This window comes from Arachis ipaensis, chromosome B4, assembly GCF_059453495.1.
Source record: "Arachis ipaensis isolate K30076 ecotype BB chromosome B4, ASM5945349v1, whole genome shotgun sequence".
In the NCBI taxonomy this organism is placed as follows: Eukaryota; Viridiplantae; Streptophyta; class Magnoliopsida; order Fabales; family Fabaceae; genus Arachis; species Arachis ipaensis.
In genome coordinates this window covers 75,188,905-75,213,318 of record NC_142439.1, presented here as the reverse complement: position 1 = coordinate 75,213,318, position 24,414 = coordinate 75,188,905, and the positions used below count along the sequence as shown (strand labels likewise).

The 24,414-nt window shown below is 36.4% G+C and overlaps 1 non-coding gene across 1 annotated transcript; it reads right to left on the bottom strand.

Moving 5' to 3' along the window:
- Nucleotides 1–23,828: 23,828 nt before the first annotated feature.
- LOC148567968 (small nucleolar RNA R71) lies at nucleotides 23,829–23,936 on the bottom strand. The gene has a single exon (XR_015882651.1). It is a non-coding gene; the product is annotated as a small nucleolar RNA R71 (small nucleolar RNA).
- Between the last annotated feature and the right edge of the window lie 478 nt (nucleotides 23,937–24,414).

The window sequence follows — 24,414 nt, the reverse complement described above, 5'->3', positions numbered from 1 at the left end:
TTGAAAACAAAGCATTTAGAAGTCGTAACTTTGTTATCAACTCATGGGGCAAAGCACCCAAAAGGAGAAGCTAATAAGAAAAATCAAAAGCTTGTTTCAAGGAAGAAATATAAGAGAAAGATTTCATAAATTGAGCTAGATAGAAACATCAATCATTTACATCTCTTTTGCGATTGTAGCATGCTTAGAAAACTAGCTTACCATGAAAATTGAGTTGCTACTCTTCTTACCTTGGATTGTCAATCTTTAAATGCATGATTCTTTTCTTGCTTGGGGACAAGCAAGGTTTAAGTTTGGTGTTGTGATGACATGTCACCATGTCATGTTTTTCTATGCTTTTTCATACAAGAAATTTATGATTAGTGCTTAAACATTACATTCTTTGGTGCTTAAATGGTATATTTCTTTGATCTTTTGATTTGATAAACTTTGTAGGAAATAAGAAGAAAAAGAAGCAAAAAGAGCACAAAATAAGCTAAAAAGAAGAAAAGAGGAATTTTGGGCACACTTTGAAGTTGGAGCACACTTTGGAGGCTTAGGCCACGCTTCTAAAAGCGTGACCCATGACCAAATCAAGGAAGAGAAGCGTGGCCCAAAGGAAGAGAAGCGTGGCCCAAAGGAAGAAAAGCGTGGCTCAAAGCAAAGAGCAAGAGAGGACAAAAAGTTTGAGCCAAAGTTTGCCTCAAACTTTAGCTCAAACTTTTGGGAGAAAAGCTTGAGCCAACGTTTGCCTCAAACTTTTTGGCAAACGTTGGCATAACAAAACAAACACCCTGGAGCAAAAGCCTGCGCCAACGTTTGCCTCAAGCTTTTTGGCAAACGTTGGCGCCACACACCTCACAGCCTGAAGGGGGTATACTTCCAACAAGAATAACTTGAGCTACAGAGCTCCAAATGAGGTGATTCCAAAAGCAATGGAAAGTAGGAATCGAGAGCTTTCCAAGCATATATGGCACTGCATGGTGGACACTAAAATTGAGGGAGAAAACTGCCCCGCAATGTGCATAAACGAACATGGTGGCAACCTGCAGTGAGGCCAACTGACCTCTGCACCTTCAACGGAGTATAACTCGAGCTGTGGAGCTCCAATTGATGCGCTTCCAAACGCATTGGAAAGTAGACATTCAGGGCTTTCCAACAATGTATAATTGTATGGGGTGGACAATATGTGTCAGCCTCCAGAACTGGCGTTTTCGACCACGTTTGAGGCAAACTTTACCTCAAACGCTGCACACCAAGGCCAGCGACCCTGTCCTCTTCAAAGGAGCATAACTTGAGTTGTAGATGTCCAATTGAGGTGATTCCAATTGGGTTAGAAAGCTGACATTCAGAGCTTTCCAACCATATATAATAGTCTATATTGGGCATAAAATTGGCAACGTTGACAAGAGGACAAAGTAGCGCAACATATATGCACTAGGGGGCCAACGTTTGAGCAAAAGTTTGACCCCAAACTTTGGCTCAAACGTTGGTAGCAGCAAGAATGGGGCAGCTAGTGTAAAAAGTTTGAGTAAAAGTTTGCCTCAAACTTTTACTCAAACTTTTACTCAAGCTTTTAAGATTCACAACCCGGTTCACATTGGTTCTCTCTCCAACTCCAAGAGCAATCAACCAAGGCCTCTATCAACCCAATTCCATCAAGAGCAAGGGCCCAATTGACACCACTCAAAGGCACAAGAGATAGTTAGAATAGAAATTTCATTTTAATTGTAATTTGTTTTGAATTTCATTTTCATTTTGTAAAAATGCCTATAAATAGGTATCTGTTTCATTTTATTAAGGGGAGCGAGCTCCACTAGGGAGCATTAGGAATACAGAACTCTCTCTCTTTAGTTTTTCTTTTTGTTTTGAATCTTGGGTTAAGAATTGAAGAAATTCTGTTTCAATCTCACCTTGAGAATTCTCTCTGTTTTCTTCTTCTGCAAACTTTCAAGTGAATTGTGATTTGAATCAAAGTTCGTTTCATCGCTTTCATCTTTAATTTTCCTGCATCTTGTTTGCTAGCGGATCAAGGAAGGAATTGAGATCTAGACTTGTTTTCTAGTCTCATTGATTCCCTGAGATCTTTACTTGTCTTTTTCAAATTTCACAGTTGAGCTAAGCTACTTTCTGTTTTGATCCTTCAAGTGACTCTCTACTTCTGTTTGAATTTCCTGCACTTTTGTTCCTCTGTATTTTACATTTGAGCTACTGTGATCTGAATTTAATTTTCTTGCACTTTAAATTTCCTGTCACTTATTCTCAAGATCTCTTTGATTGCTTGCTTTATTGCTTTCTTTAATTTTCAGCACCCACTCCCCTTCAATTTCATGCAATTTACATTTCTTGCAATTTAAGATTCTTGCAATTTACATTTCTTGCTCTTTAAGTTACTTGCAATTTTACTTTCTGCACTTTATAATTCCGGCAAATTTACATTCTGTTGGCTTCAATTGTCAATCAAATCACTCTATGTTAGCTTGACTAAACTAATCTCCCACTAAAGTTGCTTGATCCATCAATCCCTATGGGATCGACCTCACTCCCGTGAGTTTTATTACTTGATGCGACCCGGTGCACTTGCCGGTGAGTTTTGTGTCGGATCGTTTTCTGCACATCATTGGCCCTCAAAGAACGGCTAGAAAAATCTTAGACTGTGGATAAACGCCCAATTGCTGCATGTTTTGGGTGTTTAACGCCCAGTTGCTGCTTGGTTTGGGCGTTTAACGCCCAGCTGTTGCTTCTAGCTACCGTTAAACGCCAGAAACCCCTTTGTCACTGGGCGTTTTTCTGAACGCCCAGGATGCTGTAAATCTGGCATTAAACACCAAGAAGTTGCTTCTTTCTGGCGTTTAATGCCCAGATGGCTATCTTTGCTGGCGTTAAACGCCCAGTAGATGCTTCTTTTGGGCGTTTAACGCCCAGTTGTGTTTCTTACTGGCGTTTTCTTGCCAGTAAGCTCCTTTTTCCTGTTTTGTGCTCTGAATTCTTCTGTAACCCTGTGGACTTATGCAATTGATTCTTTACCTTGTTAATATTAATCTCATATAAATAAAATGAGGAATAAAATAAAATAAAATAACAGAAAAAATTTTGCTAATGGCTGGGTTGCCTCCCAGCAAGCGCTTCTTTATTGTCTTTAGCTGGACCTTTGCTGAGCTTTTAATCTAGCCTCAGCCTTGAGCACTCTTGCTCAACATTGCCTTCAAGATAGTGCTTGATTCTCTGTCCATTAATAATGAACTTCTTATCAGAATCAACGTCTTGAAGCTCCACATAACCATATGGTGATACACTTGTAATCACATATGGTCCCCTCCACCGGGATTTCAGTTTCCCGGGGAATAGCCTGAGCCTAGAGTTAAACAACATAACCTTTTGTCCTGGTTCAAAGACTCTAGATGACAGCTTTCTGTCATGCCTCCTTTTTTATTTCTCTTTATAAAGCTTGGCATTGTCAAAAGCAGTGAGTGTGAATTCCTCTAGCTCATTCAGCTGGAGCAATCTTTTTTCTCCAGCTAATTTGGCATCAAAGTTTAGGAATCTGGTTGCCCAGTAGGCCTTATGTTCCAGTTCTACGGGCAGATGACAGGCCTTACCATACACAAGTTGGTATGGAGAGGTCCCTATAGGAGTCTTGAATACTGTTCTGTAAGCCCACAGAGCATCATCCAAGCTTCTTGCCCAATCCTTTCTACGGGTACTTACAATCCATTCCAGGATTCTTGTTAGTTCTCTGTTAGAAATTTCAGCTAGCCCATTTGTCTGTGGATGATATGGAGTCGCCACCTTGTGGCGAATCCCATACCAGACCATGGCAGAGTAAAGCTGTTTGTTGCAGAAGTGATTGCCCCCATCACTGATTAGTACTCTAGGGACACCAAACCTGCTGAAGATATGTTTCTGGAGGAACTTCAGCACTGTTTTAGTATCATTGGTGGGTGTGGCAACGGCCTCTACCCATTTTGATACATAGTCGACTGCCACCAGAATATAAGTGTTTGAGTATGATGGTGGGAAAGGTCCCATGAAGTCAATTCCCCATACATCAAACAACTCAATCTCCAAGATTCCCTGTTGAGGCATGGCGTAATCATGAGGCAGATTACCAGCTCTTTGGCAACTGTCACAGTTACGTACAAATTCTCGGGAATTTCTATAGAGTGTAGGCCAGTAGAAGCCACATTGGAGGACCTTGGTGGCTGTTCGCTCACCTCCGAAATGGCCTCCATATTGTGATCCATGGCAATGCCATAAGATCCTCTGTGCTTCTTCTCTAGGCACACACCTACAGATTATTCCATCTGCACATCTCTTAAAGAGATAGGGTTCATCCCACAAGTAGTACTTTGCATCGGTAATTAATTTTTTCTTTTGTTGCCTGCTGTACTCCTTGGGTATGAACCTTGCAGCTTTATAGTTTGCAATATCTACAAACCATGGTGTTTCCTGAATGGCAAACAAATGCTCATCCGAAAAGGTCTTAGAGATCTCAAAAGGGGGGGGGGACGCCCCTTTTATTGGCTCTATCCAGGACAGATGATCAGCCACTTGGTTCTCTGTCCCTTTTCTGTCTCTTATTTCTATATCAAACTCTTGCAGAAGCAACACCTATCTTATAAGCCTGGGTTTTGAATCCTGCTTTGTGAGTAGATATTTAAGAGCAGCATGGTCAGTGTACACTATCACCTTTGATCCTACCAGGTATGATCTAAACTTGTCAATGGCATAAACTACTGCAAGCAATTCTTTTTCTGTGGTTGTGTAATTTTTCTGGGCATCATTTAAAACACGGCTAGCATAATAAATGACATGCAGAAGCTTGTCATGCCTCTGCCCCAGTACTGTACTAATGGCGTGATCACTGGCATCACACATTAGTTCAAATGGTAATGTCCAGTCTGGTGCAGAAATAACTGGTGCTGTGACCAGCTTAGCTTTCAGAGTCTCAAATGCTTGCAGACACTCTGTGTCAAACACAAATGGCGTGTCAGCAGCTAGCAGATTGCTCAGGGGTTTTGCAATTTTTGAAAAATCCTTTATAAACCTCCTGTAGAATCCTGCATGCCCCAGAAAGCTTCTGATTGCCTTAACATTAGCAGGTGGTGGTAATTTTTCAATTACTTCCATTTTAGCTTGATCCACCTCTATTTCCTTGTTTGAAATTTTATGCCCAAGGACAATTCCTTCAGTCACCATAAAGTGACATTTTTTCCAGTTTAAAACTAGTTTTGTTTCTTGGCATCTTTTCAGAACAAGTGCTAAATGGTTAAGGAAGGAGCTGAATGAGTCTCCAAATACTGAAAAATCATCCATGAAGACTTCCAGAAATTTCTCTACCATATCAGAGAAGATAGAGAGCATGCACCTCTGAAAAGTTGCAGGTGCATTACACAGACCAAAAGACATCCTTCTATAAGCAAACACTCCAGAAGGACATGTGAATGTTGTTTTCTCTTGGTCCTGAGGATCTACGGAAATTTGGTTGTAACCTGAATAGCCATCCAAAAAGCAGTAATATTCATGACCTGCTAGTCTCTCTAGCATTTAGTCTATGAATGGTAAAGGAAAATGATCCTTTCTGGTGGCTGTATTGAGCCTTCTGTAGTCAATAAACATGCGCCACCCTGTAACTATTCTTGTAGGAACCAGTTCATTTCTTTCATTATGAACCACTGTCATACATCCCTTTTTGGGGACAACTTGAACAGGGCTCACCCAGGGACTATCAGAAATAGGATAAATAATTCCAACCTCCAGTAACTTGGTGACCTCTTTCTGCACCACTTCCTTCATGGCTGGATTTAGCTGCCTCTGTGGTTGAACCACTGGCTTAGCATCATCCTCCAATAGGATCTTGTGCATGCATCTAGCTGGGCTTATGCCCTTAAGGTCACTTATGGACCACCCAAGAGCTGTCTTGTGTCCTTAGCACTTGAATTAGTGCTTCCTCTTCCGGTGGATTTAAAGCAGAGCTTATGATCACCGAAAAAGTGTCACCTTCTCCCAGAAATGCATATTTTAGGGATGGTAGTAATGGTTTGAGCTCGGGTTTAGGAGGTGTTTCCTCTTCCTGAGGAAGTTTCAGAAGTTCTTTCAGTTCCTCTGAATCCTCCAGCTCAGGCTGAACATCTTTAAAGATGTCTTCCAGCTCTGATTCGAGACTCTCAGCCATGTTAACCTCCTCTACCAAGGAGTCAATAAGATCAACTTTCATGCAGTCTTTGGGTGTGTCTGGATGCTGCGTGGCTTTGACAGCATTTAACTTGAACTCATCCTCATTGACCCTCAGGGTTACTTCCCCTTTTTACACATCAATGAGAGTTCGTCCAATTGCTAGGAAAGGTCTTCCTAGAATGAGAGTAGCACTCTTGTGCTCTTCCATTTCCAGCCCACAAAGTCAGTGGGAAAGGCGAATGGCCCAACCCTGACAATCATGTCTTCAATCACGCCTGATGGGTATTTAATGGAGCCATCAGCAAGTTGGAGACATATCCTGGTTGGTTTGACTTCTTCAGTTAAACCAAGCTTTCTGATAGTGGATGCAGGTATTAGGTTGATGCTTGCCTCAAGATCACATAAAGCTGTCTTGGTGCAATTACCCTCTAATATGCATGGTATCAGAAAGCTCCCGGGATCTTTAAGCTTTTCTGGAAAGCTTTTCAGAATGAATGCACTGCATTCTTCAGTGAGGAGAACTCTTTCGGTTTTTCTCCAATCCTTCTTATGACTCAAGATCTCTTTCATGAACTTGGCATAAGAAGGTATTTGCTCAAGTGCCTCTGCAAACAGAATCTTTATTTCAAGAGTCCTGAGATAGTCTGCAAAGCGAGCAAATTGCTTATCCTGCTCCTCTTGGCGGAGTTTTTGAGGATAAGGCATCTTGGCTTTGTATTCCTCAACCTTAGTTGCTGCAGGTTTATTTCCTACAGAGGTGGTTGGGGGAGCCTTTTTAGAGGGGTTGTTATCAGCACGTGTGTGTGTCTAATCCCTCACTGGCATTTGAATGCCATAGTTAGAAGCTGGAGTGGCGTTGGACGCCAACTCCTTACTTGTTCCTGGCATTTTAATGCCAGAACTGAGCTTCCATTGGGCGTTTGACGCCAAATCCTTGCCTGTCTCTGGCGTTTGAACGCTAGAGTTATTCCTCTCTGGGCTCTTACTATCCTCAGAGGGATTTTGAATAGCAGTTTGTTCATTTCTTGGCTTCCTGCTGCCCTGAAGTGAGGTATTTAATGTTTTTCCACTTCTTAATTGAACTGCTTGGCACTCTTCTGTTATTTGTTTTGATAATTGCTGTTCTGTTTGCTTCAACTGTACTTCCATATTTATATTAGCCATTCTTGTATCTTGTAATATCTCCTTGAATTCGGCCAGCTGTTTTGTTAGAAAATTTAATTGCTGATTGAATTCAGTAATTTGTTCTGCAGGACTGAGTTCAGCAGTTACTGTTTTAGCCTCTTTTTTCATGGAAGATTCACTGCTTAGGTACAGATGCTGATTTCTGGCAACTGTATCAATGAGCTCTTGAGCTTCTTCAATTGTCTTTCTCATGTGTATAGATCCACCAGCTGAGTGGTCTAGAGAAATCTGAGCTTTCTCTATAAGCCCATAATAGAAGATGTCTAACTGCACCTATTCTGAAAACATTTCAGAGGGGCATTTTCTTAGCATCTCTCTGTATCTCTCCCAGGAATCATAAAGAGATTCATTATCTCCTTGTTTAAAGCCTTGGATGTCCAGCCTTAGCTGTGTCATCCGTTTTGGAGGGAAGTATTGATTCAGAAATTTTTCTGACAGCTGTTTCCATGTCCTTATGCTAGCTTTAGGTTGGTTATTTAACCACCTCTTAGCTTGATCTTTTACAGCAAATGGAAACAGTAATAATCTATAGACATCCTGATCTACTTCTTTATCATGTACTGTGTCAGCAATTTGTAAAAACTGTGCCAGAAACTCTGTAGGTTCTTCCTGTGGAAGACCGGAATACTGGCAACTTTGCTGCACCATGATAATGAGCTGAGGATTCAACTCAAAGCTACTGACTCCAATGGAGGGTATACAGATATTGCTCCCATATGAAGCAGTAGTGGGGTTAGCATACGACCCCAGAGTCCTTCTGGACTGTTCACTTCCACTTAGGTCCATGATGGAGAAAAGGGAATTGATGTGAATTGCAAATAGAATATATTTTAAACATTTTTTTATTTTAAAAAAAACGAATAAATAAATAAAAAAATAAATAAAATAAAATAAAATAATTAGAAATTAAATATAAATTTCGAAAATTAAGAACAAAAATTTAAAACTAAAATAATTACTTAATTAAGAAGATTTGAAAAACTTTAGATATGATTTTTTTTGAAAAAGATTTTAAATTTTGAAATAAAAATCTGAATTTTAAAAGTAAATTTCGAAAGTTTGCTTTAAAATAAAGAGAAAAGATATTTTTGAATTTAATGAGAAAAGAGAAAAATAATAAAATAGCACAAGATTTAAAATTTTTAGATCTAATGCTCCTTGTTTTCGAAAATTTTGGAGGAAAAACACCAAGGAACACTAAACTTGAAAATTTTAAGATCAAGACACAAGGAAAACTCAAGAACACCTTGAAAACTCACAAGAACAACAAGAACATGAAGAAAGAACACCAAACTTAAAATTTTTAGAAAACTTACATAAAATTTTCGAAAACAAAAGAAAAGCTAACAAGAAAACACCAAACTTAAAGTTTGGCACAAGATTTGATCAAAGAAAAATTATTTAGAAAAAAGTTTAAAAAGAAGATAGCCAATTACCAAGAACATAACCACAACGCTCTAGCCAATTGAGCTATAAATTTAATGTATTTTAATATTGTATAAAAAAATAAAATTTTCCTTGGAAACTGATATTTTGAAAAAAGCACAAGAAAAACAAGAAAAGACACAGAACAAGAAAAACTAAAGATCAAACAAGGAAAATAAACAAAAACAACTTGAAGATCAAGAAAGAACAATGAACACTAATTCAAAAATTTTGAAGGAAAATAAAGACATTCAATTGACACCAAACTTAAAATATAAAACTAAACTCAAACAGAGAAATTCAATTATTAGTAAAAAAAATAAAATTTCGAAATATTATTTTTGAAAAAGAAAATAAGGATTCTAAAATTTTAACAAGAACAATAATAAAAGACTCAAAGATAAATCACAGATTAATAAAGAAAAATAAAAATCTTTTGAAAGATTTTTGAAAAGAAAGTAAAAGACTCTGACCCAAAAGACAAAATCTTCCTAATCTAAGCAACAGGATGAACCGTCAGTTGTTCAAACTCGAACAATCCCCAGCAACGGCGCCAAAAACTTGGTGCACGAATTGTGAATCACACTTTTTACAACTCGTACCACTAACCAGCAGTAATACCTTACGTGAGTAAGGGTCGATCCCACGGAGATTGTTGGTCTAAAGCAATCTATGGTTATCTTGTAAATCATAGTCAGGAAATCAATTATAATTATCAGTACTAGCGGCTCAACAGGCACTAACGTGCCTGTTCAGCCGCTTTTCTATTATTTTTAAGAAATTAATTTTATTTTTTTGTTAATATATCATTCACTCTTTAAATTTATTAGATAAATATTTTTTATTTGAATGTTGATGTGACTTTATTTATATCATATTTTATTAAAATTAAAATTACTACAAACCAAAATATAATTCAAAAAATAATGATAATAACATTATTCTGATTCAAAAAGAGTATATATAAACCAAAATACATGTTAGTCACCCAAAAAAAAATCAAAATACATGTTAGTTATTTACAAAAGATAATTTTTACTTAAATATCATGGATATTCATATTTGTCTTCATCTTTTTTAAGTAGTAGGCCAAAATATGAATCTAAATACGAAGTGGTCTTCATTTTTTTATAAATAGTGAAAAATAGAATAAATGAGAATGCTTATTTTTTTCGTTTTTAAATATCAAAATATAAGAATAATTAATAAAAAAATAGGAGAGTATAAAAATTGTGTATCTGGAAAAAATTCTTCATAATTCATCATACATCTTCTTATCAATAACTTCTTTAGGCTTGAAAAACTGTCAGAATTATTAACCATAAAAATAAATATATAAACCCTTCAAGATTATTCGGTTAACTTTTATGAGTTGTTGAAGTTTCGCTAAAAAAAGTAAGACACAAAGCATTTAAAATTTTTACCCAAATTATCAAATTAACTTTTAGAATGTATAAAATTTATAAATTTAAATTAAATAAGATATTAAACAAATTTATTATGCTGTTATTATGGATAACCAAATCAAAATAAAAATTTAGAAACATTATTTACAAATTAACTATTTATAAATGTTATTAAGTTTAATTATTTATTTTCAATAGTATTTAATTTGAAGTCGATATAAAAATTTATATTCAAAGGACTCTTTATCTTCATGCATAATTCTAATTGATAAAAAATATTTTATTTTTCTTTTTTTAATTTTTTATTTAATTTTTAAATTTTTTTTAATTTCATTATTTTTCAAAATTATTAATTTATAATTTTTATTATATCCCCTTACTATATCAAACACTCTTCTTTCTCTTATTATTATTCTCTATACACAAACTTGTCATTGTCTAATCGCCATTATTATATTATTTTGTTCTTTCTCGTTTTTTTCTTCTCTTCATGCCACCGTAATTAATTATCACTAAGTATTTAGATGTTACATTTTTTATATGTTAATCAAATAACCAGTGCCATATGCCAAATAAATGATATTATAGAAGTCAAAATAAATTATATTTTTATAATATAATCCATTTATTTTAGTTTAATTTAAAAATAAAAATTTATGTACTCAAATTTTAAATATAATACTTTGTATAATTAATCAATTAAAAATTAAAAAATAATATTATCCCATATGAAGTAATTTAAAAAAGAAAAAAAATGAATTTAACAAAATATTAGACTTTTTCAATTCATCATTGATAAGTACAAACATATTTAAAAAAATAAAGAATACATATAAGATGAAAAAAATTAGTTCTTCCTTAGTAATAGAAAAAGATAGAACACTATCTTTGTACGTAAAATATTGGGGACAAATTAAAAAGGTAAAAGAATGATGAAAATATTAATTAGGTAAATAAATTAAAGAGAAAAAAAATTTAAGTGGAAGTTATATGTGAATGTAGTAACTGCAATAAAACTAAATGAAATTTGTAACGATGAATGTGATGAAAATTAAAATCGATGGTATTGAAGGTAAAAAAATAATGGCAGCAAGAGACATATAACAAAGTGTATTGAGAAGTAAAAAAAAAGCAGTAGAATGGATGAAACTATAAAAAAAATAAAAAAGATATATTTTTTATGATTACAAAAAAAATTCTAATAGAATAATTAGAATGAGGCTAAACTGGTGGTCAGACCATCAAAATACAGTACTCACAAATATACTCAAAACAACACTATACAAACAAAGACTAACATAAAATTAAACAAAACATAATTTAAATGAATACCTCAATATAATAAGATCTATACGAAAAACTATTTATCACCACTGGTTAAACACTTGTTGGCTTCTAATTATTCTTTTTCTCATTTCATATATGGTCACGAAAATATACTTTTTGACATCATCTTTACTTAGTTTAAGATGTCACAAAAACTTATTTAAATAATTATTCCGTAAAGAGAAGAGTTCATAAGATAAAGGAGAATCAGAAAAAAATAAAAAATAAAAAGCAAAAAAAAGAGAAATTGTGGGAGTACAGAATTGAATAGAAGTTATGCGTGAGTTTTTGTAACTGTTAGTGAAATTTGTTAATGAAATAAGTAACCGTAAAATATTTTTGAATTATGTTAGTAGGGTTAAAATAGGAAATAAAAAATTGGACACCAAACTCCCATGTTTTGGCATTATATATTGTTATAAATTATAGATACACTCATAAAAATTTTATTTTTGTATGATATTATATTAAAAAATTATTAAACTATTTAATAATTGAGATTATAATGATGTAAAGTACATTTAAGACAATATAATAATATCTATGATAATATTATTTAGGCCAATAATAAAAGATTTATTGAATCAAAATTTAAGAAAAAATAAATTATTATTAATTAAATAAATATAAATATATAGGATTCCTACCCATATTTGGACCGTATGCTATATTGCTTGAACCAGCTCCGGTGTTATTGTGAGTATCTGTATATGTAAAAAATTCATTATTAAGATGAAAATAATGTAATTTGATAATTTAAGGATACACTCAAGAAATAAATTATACATAATTGGTACGTACTAAGAGTCCAGCAACATAGATATATCGTAAAAAATAATTCATATTAAATGTATTAATGAGAAGTATAACTTAGAGTACCTGATATAGAGTATTGTTGAGGAGCTATATTTGTGATATCTTGTAATGGTCCACTTGATGTATTGATTTATTTTTCTCGTCTAATACTCTCTCGGTAACTGGCACGCCTTCTGGCAAGGTGTTGCTGCCTCTGTTCTTCACTCATATTTTGTCTTCGTTGTCTGGCATAGTCTTGCCGAGTTCGTCGACCACTTCCACGTGAATCTTCCATTGGTATGTTGTCAACTATAATTAACCAAAGAAACATATAAAAACAGTTCTACACTTTTATTTAATGACGAAAAATAAATTACAGTAGATTTTACATTATATTTAGGCGAAGTAAGAAGAATGCAGGAGAAGATGGAGGAGAAATGAAGGAAATTTTTTCTATTATGGAGAGAAGATATGGAGTAACCAGTGAAGTGAGAGAGATTAAGAGAAAAAATTGGGAATAATATAATTGATGCAGTAACTGATGTCAGAGAAATTAACTGATGCAGTTGTGGGAATTAAGTAGTAGAATTCTGTAACTGATGCAATAACGTGATGTGAGAGAAATTAACGGGAGAAGTTATATTGACGTGAACGTGAATAGAAATGAAGTAGTAGAATGTTGTAACTGAAAGTAAGTTATTCAAAATGATAAAAATGGAAAAATAAATTGGACACCAAAAATAAGTTTTCCCATTATATATTGTTATAGATGAATTGCGAAGAATAAAAGAGCATGGGTTAAATACTTGTTCTGCAGTAATGGAGAATATGTTGGAGTTTTGGAGATGCTTTGTCTTCTGAATCTCTGCTTTCTCCCTGTCTTCTTCTTCACGCACGCAAGGTTCCTCCTATGGCAAGCTGTGTGTTGGTGGATCACCGTTGTCAATGGCTACCATCCGTCCTCTCAGTGAAAAAGGTCCAGGTGCGCTGTCACCGCACGGCTAATCATCTGTCGGTTCCCACTCATGCTGGAATAGGATCCATTGATCCTTTTACGTCTGTCACTACGCCCAGCCCTTGTGAGTTTGAAGCTCGTCACAGTCATTCAATCCCTAAATCCTACTCGGAATACCACAGACAAGGTTTAGACTTTCCGAATTCTCAAGAATGCTGCCAATGGATTCTAGCTTATACCACGAAGATTCTGATTAAGGAATCCAAGAGATATTCATTCAATCGAAGGTAGAACGGAGGTGGTTGTCAGGCACGCGTTCATAGGTTGAGGATGATGATGAGTGTCACGGATCATCACATCCATCATATTGAAGTGCGAATAAACATCTTAGATAGAAACAAGCGTGTTTAAATAGAAAACAGAAATAGTTGCATTAATTCATCGAAACACAACAGAGCTCCTCACCCCCAACAATGGAGTTCAGAGACTCATGCCTTTAAAGAGTACAAAGTTCAGATCTAAAATGTCATGAGGTTCGAAATAGACCTCTAAAAGTTGTTTAAATACTAAACTAGTAACCTAGGTTTACAGAAAATGAATAAACTATGATAGATGGTGCAGAAATCCACTTCTGGGGCCCACTTGGTGTGTGCTGGGGCTGAGACTTAAGCTTCTCACGTGCCTAGGCTGTTTCTGGAGTTAAACGCCAGGTTGTAACCTGTTTCTGGCGTTCAACTCCCATTTGTAACCTGTTTCTGGTGTTTGACGCCAGACTGCAACATGGAACTGGCGTTGAACGCCAGTTTACGTCGTCTATCCTTGAGCAAAGTATGGACTATTATATATTGCTGGAAAGCCCTGGATGTCTACTTTCCAACGCAATTGAGAGCGCGCCAATTGGAGGTCAGAATCCAACAGCATCAGCAGTCCTTTTTCAGCATGAATCAGATTTTTGCTCAGCTCTCTCAATTTCAGCCAGAAAATACCTGAAATTACAGAAAAACCCACAAACTCATAGTAAAGTCTAGAATTGTGATTTTTATTTAAAAAATAATAGAAATATAATAAAAACTAACTAAATTATACTGAAAACATACTAAAAACAATGCCAAAAAGCGTATAAATTATCCGCTCATCAGTAACGGCGTTAAAAACTTAATACACACGTTCATAATACTAGTTCTTTGTCACAACTTCGCACAACTAACCAGCAAGTGCACTAGGTCGTCCAAGTAATAAACCTTATCTGAGTAAGGGTCGATCCCACGGAGATTGTCGACTTGAAGCAAGCTATGGTCACCTTGTAAATCTCAGTCAGGCGGATTCAAATGGTTATAGAGTTTTAATAATTAAAAGATAAATAAAACGTAAGATAAAGATAGAGATACTTGTGTAATTCATTGGTGAGAATTTCAGATAAGCGTATGGAGATGCTTAGTTCCTTCTGAATCTCTGTTTTCCTACTGCTTTCATCCAATCCTTCCTACTCCTTTCTATGGCAAGCTGTATGTTGGGCATTACCGTTGTCAATGGCTACATCCCGTCCTCTCAGTGAAAATGGTCCAAAATGCGCTGTCACCGCACGGCTAATCATCTGTCGATTTTCGATCATACTGGAATAGGATTCAGTAATCCTTTTGTGTCCGTCACTACGCCCAACACTCACGAGTTTGAAACTTGTCACAGCCATCCCTTTCCAGATCCTACTCGGAATACCACAGACAAGGTTTAGACTTTCCAGATCTCAAGAATGGCCACCAATAATTCTAGCGTATACCACGAAGACTCTGATCTCACGATCAGGAGGCTAAGAGATATGCATTCAAGCTTGCTTTCATGTAGAACGGAAGTGGTTGTCAGGCACGCGTTCATAAGTGAGAATGGTGATGAGCGTCACATAATCATCACATTCATCATGTTCTTGTGTGCGAATGAATATCTTAGAGAAGAAATAGGCTTGAGTTGAATAGAAAAATAATAGTACTTTGCATTAATTCATGAGGAACAGCAGAGCTCCACACCTTAATCTATGGGATGTAGAAACTCCACCGTTGAAAATACATAAGTGAAAATTGGGTAGACATGGCCGAGTGGCCAGCCTCCCATGGAGGTCTAGAGATCTAAAATGATCAAAAGATGATCCCAAAGATATAAAAACAATAGTAAAAAGTTCTATTTATACTAAACTAGTTACTAGGGTTACAGAAATAAGTAAATAATGTAGAAATCCACTCCCGGGCCCACTTGGTGTGTGCTTGGGCTGAGCATTGAAGCTTTCACGTGTAGAGATCTTCCTTGGAGTTAAATTCTAGTTTGTAACCTGTTTCTGGCGTTTAACTCTGCTTTGTAACCTGTTTCTGGCATTTAACTCCAGAATAGGGCAGAAAGCTGGCGTTGAACGCCAGGTTGCGTCGTCTAAACTCGGGCAAAGTATAAACTATTATATATTGCTGGAAATCCCTGGATGTCTACTTTCCAACGCAATTAAGAGCGCGCCATTTGGACTCCTGTAGCTCCAGAAAATCCACTTTGAGTGCAGGGAGGTCAGAATCCAACAGCATCTGTAGTCCTTCTTCAGCCTCTAAATCTGATTTTTGCTCAAGTCCCTCAATTTCAGTCAGAAATTACCTGAAATCACAGAAAAACACACAAACTCATAGTAAAGTCCAGAAATGTAATTTTTATTTAAAAACTAATAAAAATATACTAAAAACTAACTAAATCATACTTAAAACTATGTAAAAACAATGCCAAAAAGCGTATAAATTATCCGCTCATCACAACACCAAACTTAAATTGTTGCTTGTCCCTAAGCAACTGAAAATCAAATAGGATAAAAAGAAGAGAATATACTATAAATTCCAAAATATCAATGAAACTTAGCTCCAATTAGATGAGCGGGACTAGTAGCTTTTGCCTCTTGAATAGTTTTAGCATCTCACTTTATCCTTTGAAGTTCAGAATGATTGGCAGCTATAGGAACTCAGAATTCAGATAGTGTTATTGATTCTCCTAGTTCAGTATGTTGATTCTTGAACACAACTACTTTATGAGTCTTGGCCGCGGCCCTAAGCACTTTGTTTTCCAGTATTACCACCGGATACATAAATGCCACAGACACATAATTAGGTGAACCTTTTCAGATTGTAACTAAGCTTTGCTAGAGTCCCCAATTAGAGGTGTCCAGGGTTCTTAAGCACACTCTTTTTTTGCTTTGGTCCTTGACTTTAACCGCTCAGTCTCAAGCTTTTGGCTTGACACCTTCACGCCACAAGCACATGGTTAGGGACAGCTTGGTTTAGCCGCTTAGGCCAGCATTTTATTCCTTTGGGCCCTCCTATCCACTAATGCTCAAAGCCTTAGATCCTTTTTATTACCCTTTCCGTTTGGTTTAAAGGGTTACTAGCTTTTTGCTCTTGTCTTTTGGTTTAAAGAGCTCTTGGCTTTTTCTGCTTGCTTTTTCTTTTTCTTTCTTTTATTTTTTTACGCCAATTTTCTTTTCTTTTTTTTTTCGCAAGCTTTTCTATTCACTGCTTTTTCTTGCTTCAAGAATCAATTTTGTGATTTTTCAGATTATCAATAACATTTCTCCTTTTCATCATTCTTTCAAGAGCCAACATATTTAACATTCATAAACAACAATATCAAAAGACATATGCACTGTTCAAGCATTCATTCAGAAAACAAAAAGTATTGTCACCACATCAAAATAATTAAACTAATTTCAAGGATGAATTCGAAATTCATGTACTTCTTGTTCTTTTGTAATTAAAGCATTTTTCATTTAAGAAAGGTGATGGATTCATAGGACATTCATAGCTTTAAGACATAGACACTTAAATACTAATGATCATGTAATAAGACACAAACATAAACATAAATCATAGTAAACGAAAAACAGAGAAAAATAAATAGACAAAGAGATTAAGGAACGGGTCCACCTTAGTGATGGTGGCGTCTTCCTCTTCTTGAAGAACCAATGGTGCTCTTGAGCTCCTCTATGTCTCTTCCTTGTCTTTGTTGCTCCTCCCTCATAGCTCTTTGATCTTCTCTAATCTCATGGAAAATGATGGAGTGCTCTTGGTGTTCCATCCTTAGTTGTCCCATGTTGGAACTTAATTCTCCTATGGAGGTGTTGATTTGCTCCCAATAGTTCTGTGGAGGGAAGTGCATCCCTTGAGGCATCTCAGGGATTTCATGGTGAGGAATTTCCTCATGCTCTTGTTGAGGTCCATGATCTCTTGTTTGCTCCATCCTTTTCTTAGTGATGGGCTTGTCCTCTTCAATGAGGATGTCTCCCTCTATGTCAATCCCAGCCGAATTGCATAGGCGGCAAATGAGATAAGGAAAGGCTAACCTTGCCAAAGTGGAGGACTTGTCAGCCACCTTGTAGAGTTCTTGAGGTATAATTTCATGAACTTCCACTTCCTCCCCATTCATGATACTATGGATCATGATGGCCCGGTCTACAGTAACGTCAAACCGGTTGCTAGTAGGAATAATTGAGCGTTGAATAAACTCCAACCATCCTCTAGCTACAGGCTTAAGGTCTGGTCTTCTCAATTGAACCGGCTTGCCTCTTGAGTCAACTCTCCATTGAGCTCCTTCTACACATAGGTCCATGAGGACTTGGTCCAACCTTCTGGACTGAAATCTAAGTATTTCACCCGAGCCATGGTAAGCCAATTCTTTGGATTCGGGTTCACACTTTGATCATGGTTCCTAGTGATCCATGCGTTTGCATAGAACTCTTGAACCATTAAGATCCCGACTTGTTGAATGGGGTTGGTGAGAACTTCCCAACCTCTTCTTCGGATCTCATGTCGGATCTCCGGATACTCATTCTTTTTGAGCTTGAAAGGAACCTCAGGGATCACTTTCTTCTTGGCCACAACTTCATAGAAGTGGTCTTGATGGACCTTTGAGATGAATCTCTCCATCTCCCATGACTCAGAGGTGGAAGCAATTGCCTTCCCTTTCCTCTTTCTTGAGGTTACTCTAGCCTTAGGTACCATTAATGGTTATGGAAAAACAAAAAGCAATACTTTTACCACACCAAACTTAAAATGTTTGCTCGTCCCGGAGCAAAAGAAGAAAGAAAGAAGGAGAAGAAGAAAAAAAATGGAGGAGAGGGAGAGAGGTGTGTATTCAGCCAAGGGGAAGAAGAAAGGGTTGTGTTGTGTGAAAATGATGAAGGAATGAGGGGTTTATATAGGAGTGGGGGGGAGGTTTAGGGTTCGGCCATTAGGGTTGGGTTTGGGAGGGAAATGAATTTGAATTTGTAGGTAGGTGGGGTTTTTGGGGAAGAGAGGATGGATGTGAGTGGTGAAGAGGAGAGAAGAAGAGGTGGGGTAGGTGGGGATCCTGTGAGATCCACAGATCTAGTGGGGTCAAGGACTTAACATCCCGGCTCCAATTAGGCGTGTAAAACGCCCTTAGCATGCAATACTGGCATTTAACGCCAGACTGCTGCCTGTTTTTGGCGTTAAACGCCCAAATGTATCCTATTTTTGGCGTTTAACGCCAGGTTGATGCTTGTTTCTGGCGTTAAACGCCAGACAGATGCTTGTTTCTGGTGTTTAAACGCCAGAGTGCTCTTCCTCCAGGGTGTGCTATTTTTTCTGCTGTTTTTGATTCTGTTTTTAATTTTTAGTTGTTCTTGTGACTTCACATGATCATCAACCTAATAAAACACGAAATAACAATAAAAATAAAATAGATATAATTAAATAACATTGGGTTCCCTCCCAACAAGCGCTTCTTTAATGTCAATAGCTTGACAGTGAACTCTCATGGAGCCTCACAGATGTTCAGAGCATTGTTGGAATCTCCTAACACCAAACTTAGAGTTTGAATGCGGGGGTTCAACACCAAACTTAGAGTTTGGTTGCGGCCTCCCAACACCAAACTTCGAGTTTGACTGTGGGGGCTTTGGTTGACTCTGCAGTGAGAGAAGCTTTTCATGCTTCCTCTCCATGTTTACAGAAGGAGATCCTTGAGTTTTAAACATAAGGTTGTCCTCATTCAGTTGAAGGACCAACTCTCCTCTGTTCACATCAATCACAGCTTTTGCTGTGGCTAGGAAGGGTCTTCCAAGGATGATGGATTCATCCTCATCCTTCCCAGTGTATAGGATTATGAAATCAACAGGGATGTAAAGGCCTTCAACCTTTACTAACACGTCTTCTACTAGTCCATAAGCCTATTTTCTTGAGTTGTCTGCCATCTCTAATGAGATTCTGGCAGCTTGCACCTCAAAGATCCCAAGTTTCTCCATTACAGAGAGTGGCATAAGGTTAATGCCTGACCCCAGGTCACATAGAGCCTTCTCAAAGGTCATGGTGCCTATGTTACAGGGAATTAGGAATTTACCAGGATCTTGTTTCTTTTGAGGTAATTTCTGCCTATCCAATTGATGAGCGGATAATTTATACGCTTTTTGGCATTGTTTTTAGTATGTTTTTAGTAGGATCTAGTTACTTTTAGGGATGTTTTTATTAGTTTTTATGTTAAATTCACATTTCTGGACTTTACTATGAGTTTGTGTGTTTTTCTGTGATTTCAGGTATTTTCTGGCTGAAATTGAGGGACTTGAGCAAAAATCAGATTCAGAGGTTGAAGAAGGACTGCTGATGCTGTTGGATTCTGACCTCCCTGCACTCAAAATGGATTTTCTGGAGCTACAGAACTCAAAATGGCGCACTTCCAATTGCGTTGGAAAGTAGACATCCAGGGCTTTCCAGTAATATATACTTTGGCAGAGTTTAGACGATGCAAAAGGGCGTTGAACGCCAGTTCTACACTGCAGTCTGGAGTTAAACGCCAGAAACACGTCACAAACCAGAGTTGAACGCCAGAAACACATTACAGACTGGCGTTCAACTCCATGAATGACCTCCCCACGTGTAAACTTCAAGCTCAGCCAAAGCACGCACCAAGTGGGCCCCGGAAATGGATTTATGCATCAATTACTTACTTCTGTAAATCCTAGTAACTAGTTTAGTATAAATAGGACTTTTTACTATTGTATTAGACATCTTATGATTTTTTAGTTCATCTTGGGATCATATTGATCACGCATGGGGGCTGGCCATTCGGCCATGCCTGGACCATTATCACTTATGTATTTTCAAATGGTAGAGTTTCTGCACTCCATAGATTAAAGTGTGGAGCTCTGCTGTTCCTCATGATTTAATACAAAGTACTACTATTTTCTAATCAATTCAACTTATTCCGCTTCTAAGATATCCATTCGCACTTCAACATGAATGTGGTGATCATGACAGTCATCATCATTCCCTATGAACACGTGCCTGACAACCACTTCCGTTCTACCTTAGATTGAATGAGTATCTCTTGGATTCCTTAATTAGAATCTTCGTGGTATAAGTTAGAACCCATGGATGGCCATTCCTGAGATCCGAAAAGTCTAAACCTTGTCTGTGGTATTCCGAGTAGGATCTGGGAAGGGATGGTTGTGACGAACTTCAAACTCGCGAGTGCTGGGCGTAGTGACAGACGCAAAAGGATAGTAAATCCTATTCCAGTATGATCGAGAACCTCCAGATGATTAGCCATGCCGTGACAGAGCATTTGGACCATTTTCACAGAGAGGATGGGATGTAGCCATTGACAACGTTGATGCCCTTACAGAAAGCTTGCCATGGAAAGGAGTAAGACTGATTGGATAAAGACAGCGGGAAAGTAGAGAGTCAGAGGAACGAAAGCATCTCTATACGCTTATCTGAAATTCTCACCAATGATATACATAAGTGTTTCTATCTTTATTTTCTGTTTATCTATTATTATTATTCGAAAACTCCATAACCATTTGATATCTGCCTGACTGAGATTTATAAGATGACCATAGCTTGCTTCATACCAACAATCTCCGTGGGATCGACCCTTACTCACGTAAGGTTTTATTACTTGGACGACCTAGTGCACTTGCTGGTTAGTTGTGCGAAGTTGTGAAGTTATGTTTGGACCATGGTATTGTGCACCAGTTATTGGCGCCATTACCAGGGAGAGAACGAGCAACAAATTTTACAACCTCAGAGTAACAATTTCGCATACCAAGTTTTTGGCGCCGTTGCCGGGGATTGTTCGAGTTTTTGGCAAGTTTTGGTCCCGTAACATCAGTGCCAAGTTGGTCCGGCAACAACACCAAGTTTTTGGCACCGTTGCCGGGGATTGTTCGAGTTTGGACAACTGACGGTTCATCATGTTGCTCAGATTAGGTAATTTTCTTTTTGTTTTATTTCCAAAAAAATTTTTCTTCAAAAATCTTTCAAAAAAAAAATTTCCTTTTGTTTTCGTAAATTATTCAAAATTTTTAAGAATGAATTCTAGAGTTTCATGGTAACATGTTGAAGCCTGGCTGGCTGTAAAGCCATATCCAAATTCTTTTGGATTGAGGCTTCCACTTGTCAGCATAAAAGGCATGTATATGGAGTTGGATGAAGTATCAGCTGTTGCATGCCTGATTTATATCCTAAAGCTGGCTGGCTATTAAGCCATGTCTAACCCTTGGATTGGAGCTTTAGGCTAACATTGAAAGATTCCTGGAATTCTTATTAAAAATTTTTGAATTTCTTATTTTCTTTTTCCTATATGTTTTTTAAAAAAAAAATATACAAAAATCCAAAAAAAAATTCATAAAATCATAAAAATCAAAAAAATATTTTATGTTTGAGTCTTGAGTCAATTTTTAAGTTTGGTGTCAATTGCATATTTTTCTTTTTCTAAAAATTTTTTTCGAAAATTCATGCATTCATAGTGTTCTTCATGATCTTCAAGTTGTTCTTGGTAAGTCTTCTTGTTTGATCTTCATATTTTCTTGTTTTGTGTCTTTTCTTGTTTTTCATATGCATTTTCAATTTGTTAGTGTCTGAAGTTTGCAAATTTCTAAGTTTGGTGTCTTGCATGTTTTCTTTGCATCAAAAAATTTTTCAAAAATATGTTCTTGATGTTCATCATGATCTTCAAAGTGTTCTTGGTGTTCATCTTGACATTCATAGTGTTCTTGCATGCATCACATGTTTTGATCTAAAATTTTCATGCATTGAGTCAATTTTGTGTTTTTCTCTTTCATCATTAAAAATTCAAAAATCAAAAAAATATCTTTCCCTTTTTCACTCATAAATTTTCGAAAATTTGAGTTGACTTTTTCAAAACTTTTCAAAATTTAGTTGTTTCTTATGAGTCAAATCAAATTTTCAATTTAAAAATCTTATCTTTTTCAAAATCTTTTTCAAAAATCAAATCTTTTTCATTTTTTTTCTTATTTATTTTCGAAAATTATAAAAATATTTTTCAAAAATCTTTTTCTTAATTCTATCTCATAATTTTCGAAAATATTACTAACATTTAATATGATTGATTGAGAAATTTCAAGTTTGTTACTTGCTTGTTAAGAAAGATTCAAACTTTAAGTTCTAGAATCATATCTTGTGATTACTTGTGAGTCAAGTCATCAATTGTGATTTTAAAAATCAAATCTTTTTCAAAACTATTTCTAATCATATCTTTCTATCATATCTTTTTAAATCTTATCTTTTTCAAAAATTTGATTTTAAAATATCTCTTCTAACTTCTTATCTTCTTATCTTTTAAAAAATTGATTTTCAAAATTTGTTTCAACAAACTAATTAACTTTTTGTTTGTTTCTTATCTCTTTCAAAATTACCTAACTAACTATCCCTCTCTAATTTTCGAAAATACCTCCCTCTTTTTCAAAATTTCATTTTAATTAACTAATTGTTTTAAATTTTAATTTTAATTTTATTTTCCCTTTAATTTTCGAAAATCATCAACTCCTTTTCAAAAATTATTTTCGAAAACTTCTCTCTCATCTTCTTCTATTTATTTAATTACTTACTAACACTTCTCTTCATCTCATATCTCTGCTCCTATCCTCACCCTTGTGTTTGGATTATCCATTCTTCTTTACATTACATTCTTTTCTTCTTCTACTCACACAAAGGAATCTCTATATTGTGACATAGAGGATTCCATATTTTCTTTGTTATTCCCTTCTTTGTCATATGAGCAGGAGCAAGGACAAGAACATTCTTGTTAAAGCAGATCCTGAACCTGAAAGGACTCTGAAGAGGAAACTAAGAGAAGCTAAAATACAACAATCCAGAGACAACCTTACAGAAATTTTTGAAAAGGAAGAGGAGATGGCAGCCGAAAATAATAATAATGCAAGGAGGATGCTTGGTGACTTTACTGCACCAAATTCCAATTTACATGGAAGAAGCATCTCCATCCCTACCATTGGAGCAAACAATTTTGAGCTTAAGCCTCAACTAGTTTCTCTGATGCAATAAAACTGCAAGTTTCATGGACTTCCATCTGAAGATCCTTTTCAGTTCTTAACAGAATTCTTGCAGATATGTGATACTGTTAAGACTAATGGAGTAGATCCTGAAGTCTACAGGATCATATTTTTCCCATTTGCTGTAAGAGACAGAGCTAGAGTGTGGTTGGACTCTCAACCCAAAGATAGCCTGAACTCTTGGGATAAGCTGGTCACGGCTTTCTTAGCCAAGTTCTTTCCTCTTCAAAAGCTTAGTAAGCTTAGAGTGGATGTTCAAACCTTCAGACAGAAAGAAGGTGAATCCCTCTATGAAGCTTGGGAGAGATACAAGGAACTGACCAAAAAGTGTCCTTCTGACATGCTTTCAGAATGGACCATCCTGGATATATTCTATGATGGTCTGTCTGAATTAGCTAAGATGTCATTGGATACTTCTGCAGGTGGATCCATTCACCTAAAGAAAATGCCTGCAGAAGCTCAAGAACTCATTGACATGGTTGCTAATAACCAGTTTATGTACACTTCTGAGAGGAATCCTGTGAGTAATGGGACGCCTCAGAAGAAGGGAGTTCTTGAAATTGACACTCTGAATGCCATATTGGCTCAGAATAAAATATTGACTCAGCAAGTCAATATGATTTCTCAGAGTCTGAATAGAATGCAAGCTGCATCCAACAGTACTCAAGAGGCTTATGATCCTGAGAACCCTGCAATAGCAGAGGTGAATTACATGGGTGAACCCTATGGAAACACCTATAACCGCTCATGGAGAAATCACCCAAATCTCTCATGGAAGGATCAACAACAGCCTTAACAAGGCTTTAATAATGGTGGAAGAAACA